The sequence below is a fragment of the Euprymna scolopes genome, chromosome 41, assembly GCF_053919585.1.
Source record: "Euprymna scolopes isolate OS-2025 chromosome 41, ASM5391958v1, whole genome shotgun sequence".
NCBI classification, from domain to species: Eukaryota; Metazoa; Mollusca; class Cephalopoda; order Sepiida; family Sepiolidae; genus Euprymna; species Euprymna scolopes.
The window spans coordinates 25826532-25843552 of record NC_136522.1 but is presented as its reverse complement, the minus strand read 5'-3'; positions in this window follow the sequence as shown (position 1 = coordinate 25843552).

The window sequence follows — 17021 nt, the reverse complement described above, 5'->3', positions numbered from 1 at the left end:
ACTAAAACTAAAATTGTAAGTTAAACGCTTCAGCACTTTGACGAGCCACATTCAAACTAAAATTGCGAGTTACACGCTTCTGCAATATTATGAGCACTACTCACCATAAAATTACACGCATCTGCAAATATACGAGCGACACTAAAACTAAAATTGTAAGTTAAACGCTTCAGCACTTTGACGAGCCACATTCAAACTAAAATTGTGAGTTACATGTTTCTGCAATATTATGAGCACTACTCACCATAAAATTACACGCATCTTCAAATATACGAGCGACGCTAAAACTAAAATTGTAAGTTAAACGCTTCAGCACTTTGACGAGCCACATTCAAACTAAAATTGTGAGTTACACGTTTCTGCAATATTATGAGCACTACTCACCATAAAATTACACGCATCTTCAAATATACGAGCGACACTAAAACTAAAATTGTCAGTTAAACGCTTCAGCACTTTGACGAGCCACATTCAAACTAAAATTGTGAGTTACACGTTTCTGCAATATTATGAGCACTACTCACCATAAAATTACACGCATCTTCAAATATACGAGCGACGCTAAAACTAAAATTGTAAGTTAAACGCTTCAGCACTTTGACGAGCCACATTCAAACTAAAATTGTGAGTTACACGTTTCTGCAATATTATGAGCACTACTCACCATAAAATTACACGCATCTGGAAATATACGAGCGACGCTAAAACTAAAATTGTAAGTTAAACGCTTCAGCACTTTGACGAGCCACATTAAAACTAAAATTGTGAGTTACACGTTTCTGCAATATTATGAGCACTACTCACCATAAAATTACACGCATCTTCAAATATACGAGCGACGCTAAAACTAAAATTGTAAGTTAAACGCTTCAGCACTTTAACGAGCCACATTCAAACTAAAATTGTGAGATACACGTTTCTGCAATATTATGACACTACTCACCATAAAATTACACGCATCTGCAAATATACGAGCGACGCTAAAACTAAAATTGTAAGTTAAACGCTTCAGCACTTTGACGAGCCACATTCAAACTAAAATTGTGAGTTACACGTTTCTGCAATATTATGAGCACTACTCACCATAAAATTACACGCATCTGCAAATATACGAGCGACACTAAAACTAAAATTGTAAGTTAAACGCTTCAGCACTTTGACGAGCCACATTCAAACTAAAATTGTGAGTTACACGCTTCTGCAATATTATGAGCACTACTCACCATAAAATTACACGCATCTGCAAATATACGAGCGACACTAAAACTAAAATTGTAAGTTAAACGCTTCAGCACTTTGACGAGCCACATTCAAACTAAAATTGTGAGTTACACGTTTCTGCAATATTATGAGCACTACTCACCATAAAATTACACGCATCTGCAAATATACGAGCGACGCTAAAACTAAAATTGTAAGTTAAACGCTTCAGCACTTTGACGAGCCACATTCAAACTAAAATTGTGAGTTACACGCTTCTGCAATATTATGAGCACTACTCACCATAAAATTACACGCATCTGCAAATATACGAGCGACACTAAAACTAAAATTGTAAGTTAAACGCTTCAGCACTTTGACGAGCCACATTCAAACTAAAATTGTGAGTTACACGTTTCTGCAATATTATGAGCACTACTCACCATAAAATTACACGCATCTGCAAATATACGAGCGACGCTAAAACTAAAATTGTAAGTTAAACGCTTCAGCACTTTGACGAGCCACATTCAAACTAAAATTGTGAGTTACACGCTTCTGCAATATTATGAGCACTACTCACCATAAAATTACACGCATCTGCAAATATACGAGCGACGCTAAAACTAAAATTGTAAGTTAAACGCTTCAGCACTTTGACGAGCCACATTCAAACTAAAATTGTGAGTTACACGCTTCTGCAATATTATGAGCACTACTCACCATAAAATTACACGCATCTGCAAATATACGAGCGACGCTAAAACTAAAATTGTAAGTTAAACGCTTCAGCACTTTGACGAGCCACATTCAAACTAAAATTGTGAGTTACACGCTTCTGCAATATTATGAGCACTACTCACCATAAAATTACACGCATCTGCAAATATACGAGCGACACTAAAACGAAAATTGTAAGTTAAACGCTTCAGCACTTTGACGAGCCACATTCAAACTAAAATTGTGAGTTACACGCTTCTGCAATATTATGAGCACTACTCACCATAAAATTACACGCATCTGCAAATATACGAGCGACGCTAAAACTAACATTGTAAGTTGAACGCTTCAGCACTTTGACGAGCAACATTCAAACTAAAATTGTGAGTTACACGCTTCTGCAATATTATGAGCACTACTCACCATAAAATTACACGCATCTGCAAATATACGAGCGACGCTAAAACTAAAATTGTAAGTTAAACGCTTCAGCACTTTGACGAGCCACATTCAAACTAAAATTGTGAGTTACACGCTTCTGCAATATTATGAGCACTACTCACCATAAAATTACACGCATCTGGAAATATACGAGCGACGCTAAAACTAAAATTGTAAGTTAAACGCTTCAGCACTTTGACGAGCCACATTCAAACTAAAATTGTGAGTTACACGTTTCTGCAATATTATGAGCACTACTCACCATAAAATTACACGCATCTGCAAATATACGAGCGACGCTAAAACTAAAATTGTAAGTTAAACGCTTCAGCACTTTGACGAGCCACATTCAAACTAAAATTGTGAGTTACACGTTTCTGCAATATTATGAGCACTACTCACCATAAAATTACACGCATCTGCAAATATACGAGCGACGCTAAAACTAAAATTGTAAGTTAAACGCTTCAGCACTTTGACGAGCCACATTCAAACTAAAATTGTGAGTTACACGTTTCTGCAATATTATGAGCACTACTCACCATAAAATTACACGCATCTGCAAATATACGAGCGACGCTAAAACTAAAATTGTAAGTTAAACGCTTCAGCACTTTGACGAGCCACATTCAAACTAAAATTGTGAGTTACACGTTTCTGCAATATTATGAGCACTACTCACCATAAAATTACACGCATCTGCAAATATACGAGCGACGCTAAAACTAAAATTGTAAGTTAAACGCTTCAGCACTTTGACGAGCCACATTCAAACTAAAATTGTGAGTTACACGTTTCTGCAATATTATGAGCACTACTCACCATAAAATTACACGCATCTGCAAATATACGAGCGACGCTAAAACTAAAATTGTAAGTTAAACGCTTCAGACCTTTGACGAGCCACATTCAAACTAAAATTGTGAGTTACACGTTTCTGCAATATTATGAGCACTACTCACCATAAAATTACACGCATCTGCAAATATACGAGCGACGCTAAAACTAAAATTGTAAGTTAAACGCTTCAGCACTTTGACGAGCCACATTCAAACTAAAATTGTGAGTTACACGTTTCTGCAATATTATGAGCACTACTCACCATAAAATTACACGCATCTGCAAATATACGAGCGACGCTAAAACTAAAATTGTAAGTTAAACGCTTCAGCACTTTGACGAGCCACATTCAAACTAAAATTGTGAGTTACACGTTTCTGCAATATTATGAGCACTACTCACCATAAAATTACACGCATCTGCAAATATACGAGCGACGCTAAAACTAAAATTGTAAGTTAAACGCTTCAGCACTTTGACGAGCCACATTCAAACTAAAATTGTGAGTTACACGTTTCTGCAATATTATGAGCACTACTCACCATAAAATTACACGCATCTGCAAATATACGAGCGACGCTAAAACTAAAATTGTAAGTTAAACGCTTCAGCACTTTGACGAGCCACATTCAAACTAAAATTGTGAGTTACACGCTTCTGCAATATTATGAGCACTACTCACCATAAAATTACACGCATCTGCAAATATACGAGCGACGCTAAAACTAAAATTGTAAGTTAAACGCTTCAGCACTTTGACGAGCCACATTCAAACTAAGATTGTGAGTTACACGCTTCTGCAATATTATGAGCACTACTCACCATAAAATTACACGCATCTGCAAATATACGAGCGACGCTAAAACTAAAATTGTAAGTTAAACGCTTCAGCACTTTGACGAGCCACATTCAAACTAAAATTGTGAGTTACACGTTTCTGCAATATTATGAGCACTACTCACCATAAAATTACACGCATCTGCAAATATACGAGCGACGCTAAAACTAAAATTGTAAGTTAAACGCTTCAGCACTTTGACGAGCCACATTCAAACAAAGATTGTGAGTTACACGCTTCTGCAATATTATGAGCACTACTCACCATAAAATTACACGCATCTGCAAATATACGAGCGACCCTAAAACTAAAATTGTAAGTTAAACGCTTCAGCACTTTGACGAGCCACATTCAAACTAAAATTGTGAGTTACACGTTTCTGCAATATTATGAGCACTACTCACCATAAAATTACACGCATCTGCAAATATACGAGCGACGCTAAAACTAAAATTGTAAGTTAAACGCTTCAGCACTTTGACGAGCCACATTCAAACTAAAATTGTGAGTTACACGTTTCTGCAATATTATGAGCACTACTCACCATAAAATTACACGCATCTGCAAATATACGAGCGACGCTAAAACTAAAATTGTAAGTTAAACGCTTCAGCACTTTGACGAGCCACATTCAAACTAAAATTGTGAGTTACACGCTTCTGCAATATTATGAGCACTACTCACCATAAAATTACACGCATCTGCAAATATACGAGCGACACTAAAACTAAAATTGTAAGTTAAAAGCTTCAGCACTTTGACGAGCCACATTCAAACTAAAATTGTGAGTTACACGCTTCTGCAATATTATGAGCACTACTCACCATAAAATTACACGCATCTGCAAATATACGAGCGACGCTAAAACTAAAATTGTAAGTTAAACGCTTCAGCACTTTGACGAGCCACATTCAAACTAAAATTGTGAGTTACACGCTTCTGCAATATTATGAGCACTACTCACCATAAAATTACACGCATCTGCAAATATACGAGCGACGCTAAAACTAAAATTGTAAGTTAAACGCTTCAGCACTTTGACGAGCCACATTCAAACTAAAATTGTGAGTTACACGCTTCTGCAATATTATGAGCACTACTCACCATAAAATTACACGCATCTGCAAATATACGAGCGACGCTAAAACGAAAATTGTAAGTTAAACGCTTCAGCACTTTGACGAGCCACATTCAAACTAAAATTGTGAGTTACACGCTTCTGCAATATTATGAGCACTACTCACCATAAAATTACACGCATCTGCAAATATACGAGCGACGCTAAAACTAACATTGTAAGTTGAACGCTTCAGCACTTTGACGAGCAAAATTCAAACTAAAATTGTGAGTTACACGCTTCTGCAATATTATGAGCACTACTCACCATAAAATTACACGCATCTGCAAATATACGAGCGACGCTAAAACTAAAATTGTAAGTTAAACGCTTCAGCACTTTGACGAGCCACATTCAAACTAAAATTGTGAGTTACACGCTTCTGCAATATTGTGAGCACTACTCACCATAAAATTACACGCATCTGGAAATATACGAGCGACGCTAAAACTAAAATTGTAAGTTAAACGCTTCAGCACTTTGACGAGCCACATTCAAACTAAAATTGTGAGTTACACGTTTCTGCAATATTATGAGCACTACTCACCATAAAATTACACGCATCTGCAAATATACGAGCGACGCTAAAACTAAAATTGTAAGTTAAACGCTTCAGCACTTTGACGAGCCACATTCAAACTAAAATTGTGAGTTACACGTTTCTGCAATATTATGAGCACTACTCACCATAAAATTACACGCATCTGCAAATATACGAGCGACGCTAAAACTAAAATTGTAAGTTAAACGCTTCAGCACTTTGACGAGCCACATTCAAACTAAAATTGTGAGTTACACGCTTCTGCAATATTATGAGCACTACTCACCATAAAATTACACGCATCTGCAAATATACGAGCGACGCTAAAACTAAAATTGTAAGTTAAACGCTTCAGCACTTTGACGAGCCACATTCAAACTAAAATTGTGAGTTACACGTTTCTGCAATATTATGAGCACTACTCACCATAAAATTACACGCATCTGCAAATATACGAGCGACGCTAAAACTAAAATTGTAAGTTAAACGCTTCAGCACTTTGACGAGCCACATTCAAACTAAAATTGTGAGTTACACGTTTCTGCAATATTATGAGCACTACTCACCATAAAATTACACGCATCTGCAAATATACGAGCGACGCTAAAACTAAAATTGTAAGTTAAACGCTTCAGCACTTTGACGAGCCACATTCAAACTAAAATTGTGAGTTACACGTTTCTGCAATATTATGAGCACTACTCACCATAAAATTACACGCATCTGCAAATATACGAGCGACGCTAAAACTAAAATTGTAAGTTAAACGCTTCAGCACTTTGACGAGCCACATTCAAACTAAAATTGTGAGTTACACGTTTCTGCAATATTATGAGCACTACTCACCATAAAATTACACGCATCTGCAAATATACGAGCGACGCTAAAACTAAAATTGTAAGTTAAACGCTTCAGCACTTTGACGAGCCACATTCAAACTAAAATTGTGAGTTACACGTTTCTGCAATATTATGAGCACTACTCACCATAAAATTACACGCATCTGCAAATATACGAGCGACGCTAAAACTAAAATTGTAAGTTAAACGCTTCAGCACTTTGACGAGCCACATTCAAACTAAAATTGTGAGTTACACGTTTCTGCAATATTATGAGCACTACTCACCATAAAATTACACGCATCTGCAAATATACGAGCGACGCTAAAACTAAAATTGTAAGTTAAACGCTTCAGCACTTTGACGAGCCACATTCAAACTAAAATTGTGAGTTACACGCTTCTGCAATATTATGAGCACTACTCACCATAAAATTACACGCATCTGCAAATATACGAGCGACGCTAAAACTAAAATTGTAAGTTAAACGCTTCAGCACTTTGACGAGCCACATTCAAACTAAGATTGTGAGTTACACGCTTCTGCAATATTATGAGCACTACTCACCATAAAATTACACGCATCTGCAAATATACGAGCGACGCTAAAACTAAAATTGTAAGTTAAACGCTTCAGCACTTTGACGAGCCACATTCAAACTAAAATTGTGAGTTACACGTTTCTGCAATATTATGAGCACTACTCACCATAAAATTACACGCATCTGCAAATATACGAGCGACGCTAAAACTAAAATTGTAAGTTAAACGCTTCAGCACTTTGACGAGCCACATTCAAACTAAGATTGTGAGTTACACGCTTCTGCAATATTATGAGCACTACTCACCATAAAATTACACGCATCTGCAAATATACGAGCGACCCTAAAACTAAAATTGTAAGTTAAACGCTTCAGCACTTTGACGAGCCACATTCAAACTAAAATTGTGAGTTACACGTTTCTGCAATATTATGAGCACTACTCACCATAAAATTACACGCATCTGCAAATATACGAGCGACGCTAAAACTAAAATTGTAAGTTAAACGCTTCAGCACATTGACGAGCCACATTCAAACTAAAATTGTGAGTTACACGTTTCTGCAATATTATGAGCACTACTCACCATAAAATTACACGCATCTGCAAATATACGAGCGACGCTAAAACTAAAATTGTAAGTTAAACGCTTCAGCACTTTGACGAGCCACATTCAAACTAAAATTGTGAGTTACACGTTTCTGCAATATTATGAGCACTACTCACCATAAAATTACACGCATCTGCAAATATACGAGCGACGCTAAAACTAAAATTGTAAGTTAAACGCTTCAGCACTTTGACGAGCCACATTCAAACTAAAATTGTGAGTTACACGTTTCTGCAATATTATGAGCACTACTCACCATAAAATTACACGCATCTGCAAATATACGAGCGACGCTAAAACTAAAATTGTAAGTTAAACGCTTCAGCACTTTGACGAGCCACATTCAAACTAAAATTGTGAGTTACACGTTTCTGCAATATTATGAGCACTACTCACCATAAAATTACACGCATCTGCAAATATACGAGCGACGCTAAAACTAAAATTGTAAGTTAAACGCTTCAGCACTTTGACGAGCCACATTCAAACTAAAATTGTGAGTTACACGTTTCTGCAATATTATGAGCACTACTCACCATAAAATTACACGCATCTGCAAATATACGAGCGACGCTAAAACTAAAATTGTAAGTTAAACGCTTCAGACCTTTGACGAGCCACATTCAAACTAAAATTGTGAGTTACACGTTTCTGCAATATTATGAGCACTACTCACCATAAAATTACACGCATCTGCAAATATACGAGCGACGCTAAAACTAAAATTGTAAGTTAAACGCTTCAGCACTTTGACGAGCCACATTCAAACTAAAATTGTGAGTTACACGTTTCTGCAATATTATGAGCACTACTCACCATAAAATTACACGCATCTGCAAATATACGAGCGACGCTAAAACTAAAATTGTAAGTTAAACGCTTCAGCACTTTGACGAGCAACATTCAAACTAAAATTGTGAGTTACACGTTTCTGCAATATTATGAGCACTACTCACCATAAAATTACACGCATCTGCAAATATACGAGCGACGCTAAAACTAAAATTGTAAGTTAAACGCTTCAGCACTTTGACGAGCCACATTCAAACTAAAATTGTGAGTTACACGTTTCTGCAATATTATGAGCACTACTCACCATAAAATTACACGCATCTGCAAATATACGAGCGACGCTAAAACTAAAATTGTAAGTTAAACGCTTCAGACCTTTGACGAGCCACATTCAAACTAAAATTGTGAGTTACACGTTTCTGCAATATTATGAGCACTACTCACCATAAAATTACACGCATCTGCAAATATACGAGCGACGCTAAAACTAAAATTGTAAGTTAAACGCTTCAGACCTTTGACGAGCCACATTCAAACTAAAATTGTGAGTTACACGTTTCTGCAATATTATGAGCACTACTCACCATAAAATTACACGCATCTGCAAATATACGAGCGACGCTAAAACTAAAATTGTAAGTTAAACGCTTCAGCACTTTGACGAGCCACATTCAAACTAAAATTGTGAGTTACACGTTTCTGCAATATTATGAGCACTACTCACCATAAAATTACACGCATCTGCAAATATACGAGCGACGCTAAAACTAAAATTGTAAGTTAAACGCTTCAGCACTTTGACGAGCCACATTCAAACTAAAATTGTGAGTTACACGTTTCTGCAATATTATGAGCACTACTCACCATAAAATTACACGCATCTGCAAATATACGAGCGACGCTAAAACTAAAATTGTAAGTTAAACGCTTCAGCACTTTGACGAGCCACATTCAAACTAAAATTGTGAGTTACACGTTTCTGCAATATTATGAGCACTACTCACCATAAAATTACACGCATCTGCAAATATACGAGCGACGCTAAAACTAAAATTGTAAGTTAAACGCTTCAGACCTTTGACGAGCCACATTCAAACTAAAATTGTGAGTTACACGTTTCTGCAATATTATGAGCACTACTCACCATAAAATTACACGCATCTGCAAATATACGAGCGACGCTAAAACTAAAATTGTAAGTTAAACGCTTCAGCACTTTGACGAGCCACATTCAAACTAAAATTGTGAGTTACACGTTTCTGCAATATTATGAGCACTACTCACCATAAAATTACACGCATCTGCAAATATACGAGCGACGCTAAAACTAAAATTGTAAGTTAAACGCTTCAGCACTTTGACGAGCCACATTCAAACTAAAATTGTGAGTTACACGTTTCTGCAATATTATGAGCACTACTCACCATAAAATTACACGCATCTGCAAATATACGAGCGACGCTAAAACTAAAATTGTAAGTTAAACGCTTCAGCACTTTGACGAGCCACATTCAAACTAAAATTGTGAGTTACACGTTTCTGCAATATTATGAGCACTACTCACCATAAAATTACACGCATCTGCAAATATACGAGCGACGCTAAAACTAAAATTGTAAGTTAAACGCTTCAGACCTTTGACGAGCCACATTCAAACTAAAATTGTGAGTTACACGTTTCTGCAATATTATGAGCACTACTCACCATAAAATTACACGCATCTGCAAATATACGAGCGACGCTAAAACTAAAATTGTAAGTTAAACGCTTCAGCACTTTGACGAGCCACATTCAAACTAAAATTGTGAGTTACACGTTTCTGCAATATTATGAGCACTACTCACCATAAAATTACACGCATCTGCAAATATACGAGCGACGCTAAAACTAAAATTGTAAGTTAAACGCTTCAGCACTTTGACGAGCCACATTCAAACTAAAATTGTGAGTTACACGTTTCTGCAATATTATGAGCACTACTCACCATAAAATTACACGCATCTGCAAATATACAAGCGACGCTAAAACTAAAATTGTAAGTTAAACGCTTCAGCACTTTGACGAGCCACATTCAAACTAAAATTGTGAGTTACACGCTTCTGCAATATTATGAGCACTACTCACCATAAAATTACACGCATCTGCAAATATACGAGCGACGCTAAAACTAAAATTGTAAGTTAAACGCTTCAGCACTTTGACGAGCCACATTCAAACTAAAATTGTGAGTTACACGTTTCTGCAATATTATGAGCACTACTCACCATAAAATTACACGCATCTGCAAATATACAAGCGACGCTAAAACTAAAATTGTAAGTTAAACGCTTCAGCACTTTGACGAGCCACATTCAAACTAAAATTGTGAGTTACACGCTTCTGCAATATTATGAGCACTACTCACCATAAAATTACACGCATCTGCAAATATACGAGCGACGCTAAAACTAAAATTGTAAGTTAAACGCTTCAGCACTTTGACGAGCCACATTCAAACTAAAATTGTGAGTTACACGCTTCTGCAATATTATGAGCACTACTCACCATAAAATTACACGCATCTGCAAATATACGAGCGACGCTAAAACTAAAATTGTAAGTTAAACGCTTCAGCACTTTGACGAGCCACATTCAAACTAAAATTGTGAGTTACACGTTTCTGCAATATTATGAGCACTACTCACCATAAAATTACACGCATCTGCAAATATACGAGCGACGCTAAAACTAAAATTGTAAGTTAAACGCTTCAGCACTTTGACGAGCCACATTCAAACTAAAATTGTGAGTTACACGCTTCTGCAATATTATGAGCACTACTCACCATAAAATTACACGCATCTGCAAATATACGAGCGACGCTAAAACTAAAATTGTAAGTTAAACGCTTCAGCACTTTGACGAGCCACATTCAAACTAAGATTGTGAGTTACACGCTTCTGCAATATTATGAGCACTACTCACCATAAAATTACACGCATCTGCAAATATACGAGCGACGCTAAAACTAAAATTGTAAGTTAAACGCTTCAGCACTTTGACGAGCCACATTCAAACTAAAATTGTGAGTTACACGTTTCTGCAATATTATGAGCACTACTCACCATAAAATTACACGCATCTGCAAATATACGAGCGACGCTAAAACTAAAATTGTAAGTTAAACGCTTCAGCACTTTGACGAGCCACATTCAAACTAAGATTGTGAGTTACACGCTTCTGCAATATTATGAGCACTACTCACCATAAAATTACACGCATCTGCAAATATACGAGCGACCCTAAAACTAAAATTGTAAGTTAAACGCTTCAGCACTTTGACGAGCCACATTCAAACTAAAATTGTGAGTTACACGTTTCTGCAATATTATGAGCACTACTCACCATAAAATTACACGCATCTGCAAATATACGAGCGACGCTAAAACTAAAATTGTAAGTTAAACGCTTCAGCACATTGACGAGCCACATTCAAACTAAAATTGTGAGTTACACGTTTCTGCAATATTATGAGCACTACTCACCATAAAATTACACGCATCTGCAAATATACGAGCGACGCTAAAACTAAAATTGTAAGTTAAACGCTTCAGCACTTTGACGAGCCACATTCAAACTAAAATTGTGAGTTACACGTTTCTGCAATATTATGAGCACTACTCACCATAAAATTACACGCATCTGCAAATATACGAGCGACGCTAAAACTAAAATTGTAAGTTAAACGCTTCAGCACTTTGACGAGCCACATTCAAACTAAAATTGTGAGTTACACGTTTCTGCAATATTATGAGCACTACTCACCATAAAATTACACGCATCTGCAAATATACGAGCGACGCTAAAACTAAAATTGTAAGTTAAACGCTTCAGCACTTTGACGAGCCACATTCAAACTAAAATTGTGAGTTACACGTTTCTGCAATATTATGAGCACTACTCACCATAAAATTACACGCATCTGCAAATATACGAGCGACGCTAAAACTAAAATTGTAAGTTAAACGCTTCAGCACTTTGACGAGCCACATTCAAACTAAAATTGTGAAGTACACGTTTCTGCAATATTATGAGCACTACTCACCATAAAATTACACGCATCTGCAAATATACGAGCGACGCTAAAACTAAAATTGTAAGTTAAACGCTTCAGCACTTTGACGAGCCACATTCAAACTAAAATTGTGAGTTACACGTTTCTGCAATATTATGAGCACTACTCACCATAAAATTACACGCATCTGCAAATATACGAGCGACGCTAAAACTAAAATTGTAAGTTAAACGCTTCAGCACTTTGACGAGCCACATTCAAACTAAAATTGTGAGTTACACGTTTCTGCAATATTATGAGCACTACTCACCATAAAATTACACGCATCTGCAAATATACGAGCGACGCTAAAACTAAAATTGTAAGTTAAACGCTTCAGCACTTTGACGAGCCACATTCAAACTAAAATTGTGAGTTACACGTTTCTGCAATATTATGAGCACTACTCACCATAAAATTACACGCATCTGCAAATATACGAGCGACGCTAAAACTAAAATTGTAAGTTAAACGCTTCAGCACTTTGACGAGCCACATTCAAACTAAAATTGTGAGTTACACGTTTCTGCAATATTATGAGCACTACTCACCATAAAATTACACGCATCTGCAAATATACGAGCGACGCTAAAACTAAAATTGTAAGTTAAACGCTTCAGCACTTTGACGAGCCACATTCAAACTAAAATTGTGAGTTACACGTTTCTGCAATATTATGAGCACTACTCACCATAAAATTACACGCATCTGCAAATATACGAGCGACGCTAAAACTAAAATTGTAAGTTAAACGCTTCAGCACTTTGACGAGCCACATTCAAACTAAAATTGTGAGTTACACGTTTCTGCAATATTATGAGCACTACTCACCATAAAATTACACGCATCTGCAAATATACGAGCGACGCTAAAACTAAAATTGTAAGTTAAACGCTTCAGCACTTTGACGAGCCACATTCAAACTAAAATTGTGAGTTACACGCTTCTGCAATATTATTAGCACTACTCACCATAAAATTACACGCATCTGCAAATATACGAGCGACGCTAAAACTAAAATTGTAAGTTAAACGCTTCAGCACTTTGACGAGCCACATTCAAACTAAAATTGTGAGTTACACGTTTCTGCAATATTATGAGCACTACTCACCATAAAATTACACGCATCTGCAAATATACGAGCGACGCTAAAACTAAAATTGTAAGTTAAACGCTTCAGCACTTTGACGAGCCACATTCAAACTAAAATTGTGAGTTACACGCTTCTGCAATATTATGAGCACTACTCACCATAAAATTACACGCATCTGCAAATATACGAGCGACGCTAAAACTAAAATTGTAAGTTAAACGCTTCAGCACTTTGACGAGCCACATTCAAACTAAGATTGTGAGTTACACGCTTCTGCAATATTATGAGCACTACTCACCATAAAATTACACGCATCTGCAAATATACGAGCGACGCTAAAACTAAAATTGTAAGTTAAACGCTTCAGCACTTTGACGAGCCACATTCAAACTAAAATTGTGAGTTACACGTTTCTGCAATATTATGAGCACTACTCACCATAAAATTACACGCATCTGCAAATATACGAGCGACGCTAAAACTAAAATTGTAAGTTAAACGCTTCAGCACTTTGACGAGCCACATTCAAACTAAGATTGTGAGTTACACGCTTCTGCAATATTATGAGCACTACTCACCATAAAATTACACGCATCTGCAAATATACGAGCGACGCTAAAACTAAAATTGTAAGTTAAACGCTTCAGCACTTTGACGAGCCACATTCAAACTAAAATTGTGAGTTACACGTTTCTGCAATATTATGAGCACTACTCACCATAAAATTACACGCATCTGCAAATATACGAGCGACGCTAAAACTAAAATTGTAAGTTAAACGCTTCAGCACATTGACGAGCCACATTCAAACTAAAATTGTGAGTTACACGTTTCTGCAATATTATGAGCACTACTCACCATAAAATTACACGCATCTGCAAATATACGAGCGACGCTAAAACTAAAATTGTAAGTTAAACGCTTCAGCACTTTGACGAGCCACATTCAAACTAAAATTGTGAGTTACACGTTTCTGCAATATTATGAGCACTACTCACCATAAAATTACACGCATCTGCAAATATACGAGCGACGCTAAAACTAAAATTGTAAGTTAAACGCTTCAGCACTTTGACGAGCCACATTCAAACTAAAATTGTGAGTTACACGTTTCTGCAATATTATGAGCACTACTCACCATAAAATTACACGCATCTGCAAATATACGAGCGACGCTAAAACTAAAATTGTAAGTTAAACGCTTCAGCACTTTGACGAGCCACATTCAAACTAAAATTGTGAGTTACACGTTTCTGCAATATTATGAGCACTACTCACCATAAAATTACACGCATCTGCAAATATACGAGCGACGCTAAAACTAAAATTGTAAGTTAAACGCTTCAGCACTTTGACGAGCCACATTCAAACTAAAATTGTGAAGTACACGTTTCTGCAATATTATGAGCACTACTCACCATAAAATTACACGCATCTGCAAATATACGAGCGACGCTAAAACTAAAATTGTAAGTTAAACGCTTCAGCACTTTGACGAGCCACATTCAAACTAAAATTGTGAGTTACACGTTTCTGCAATATTATGAGCACTACTCACCATAAAATTACACGCATCTGCAAATATACGAGCGACGCTAAAACTAAAATTGTAAGTTAAACGCTTCAGCACTTTGACGAGCCACATTCAAACTAAAATTGTGAGTTACACGTTTCTGCAATATTATGAGCACTACTCACCATAAAATTACACGCATCTGCAAATATACGAGCGACGCTAAAACTAAAATTGTAAGTTAAACGCTTCAGCACTTTGACGAGCCACATTCAAACTAAAATTGTGAGTTACACGTTTCTGCAATATTATGAGCACTACTCACCATAAAATTACACGCATCTGCAAATATACGAGCGACGCTAAAACTAAAATTGTAAGTTAAACGCTTCAGCACTTTGACGAGCCACATTCAAACTAAAATTGTGAGTTACACGTTTCTGCAATATTATGAGCACTACTCACCATAAAATTACACGCATCTGCAAATATACGAGCGACGCTAAAACTAAAATTGTAAGTTAAACGCTTCAGCACTTTGACGAGCCACATTCAAACTAAAATTGTGAGTTACACGTTTCTGCAATATTATGAGCACTACTCACCATAAAATTACACGCATCTGCAAATATACGAGCGACGCTAAAACTAAAATTGTAAGTTAAACGCTTCAGCACTTTGACGAGCCACATTCAAACTAAAATTGTGAGTTACACGTTTCTGCAATATTATGAGCACTACTCACCATAAAATTACACGCATCTGCAAATATACGAGCGACGCTAAAACTAAAATTGTAAGTTAAACGCTTCAGCACTTTGACGAGCCACATTCAAACTAAAATTGTGAGTTACACGCTTCTGCAATATTATGAGCACTACTCACCATAAAATTACACGCATCTGCAAATATACGAGCGACGCTAAAACTAAAATTGTAAGTTAAACGCTTCAGCACTTTGACGAGCCACATTCAAACTAAAATTGTGAGTTACACGTTTCTGCAATATTATGAGCACTACTCACCATAAAATTACACGCATCTGCAAATATACGAGCGACGCTAAAACTAAAATTGTAAGTTAAACGCTTCAGCACTTTGACGAGCCACATTCAAACTAAAATTGTGAGTTACACGCTTCTGCAATATTATGAGCACTACTCACCATAAAATTACACGCATCTGCAAATATACGAGCGACGCTAAAACTAAAATTGTAAGTTAAACGCTTCAGCACTTTGACGAGCCACATTCAAACTAAAATTGTGAGTTACACGCTTCTGCAATATTATGAGCACTACTCACCATAAAATTACACGCATCTGCAAATATACGAGCGACGCTAAAACTAAAATTGTAAGTTAAACGCTTCAGCACTTTGACGAGCCACATTCAAACTAAAATTGTTAGTTACACGTTTCTGCAATATTATGAGCACTACTCACCATAAAATTACACGCATCTTCAAATATACGAGCGACACTAAAACTAAAATTGTAAGTTAAACGCTTCAGCACTTTGACGAGCCACATTCAAACTAAAATTGTGAGTTACACGCTTCTGCAATATTATGAGCACTACTCACCATAAAATTACACGCATCTGCAAATATACGAGCGACACTAAAACTAAAATTGTAAGTTAAACGCTTCAGCACTTTGACGAGCCACATTCAAACTAAAATTGTGAGTTACATGTTTCTGCAATATTATGAGCACTACTCACCATAAAATTACACGCATCTTCAAATATACGAGCGACGCTAAAACTAAAATTGTAAGTTAAACGCTTCAGCACTTTGACGAGCCACATTCAAACTAAAATTGTCAGTTACACGTTTCTG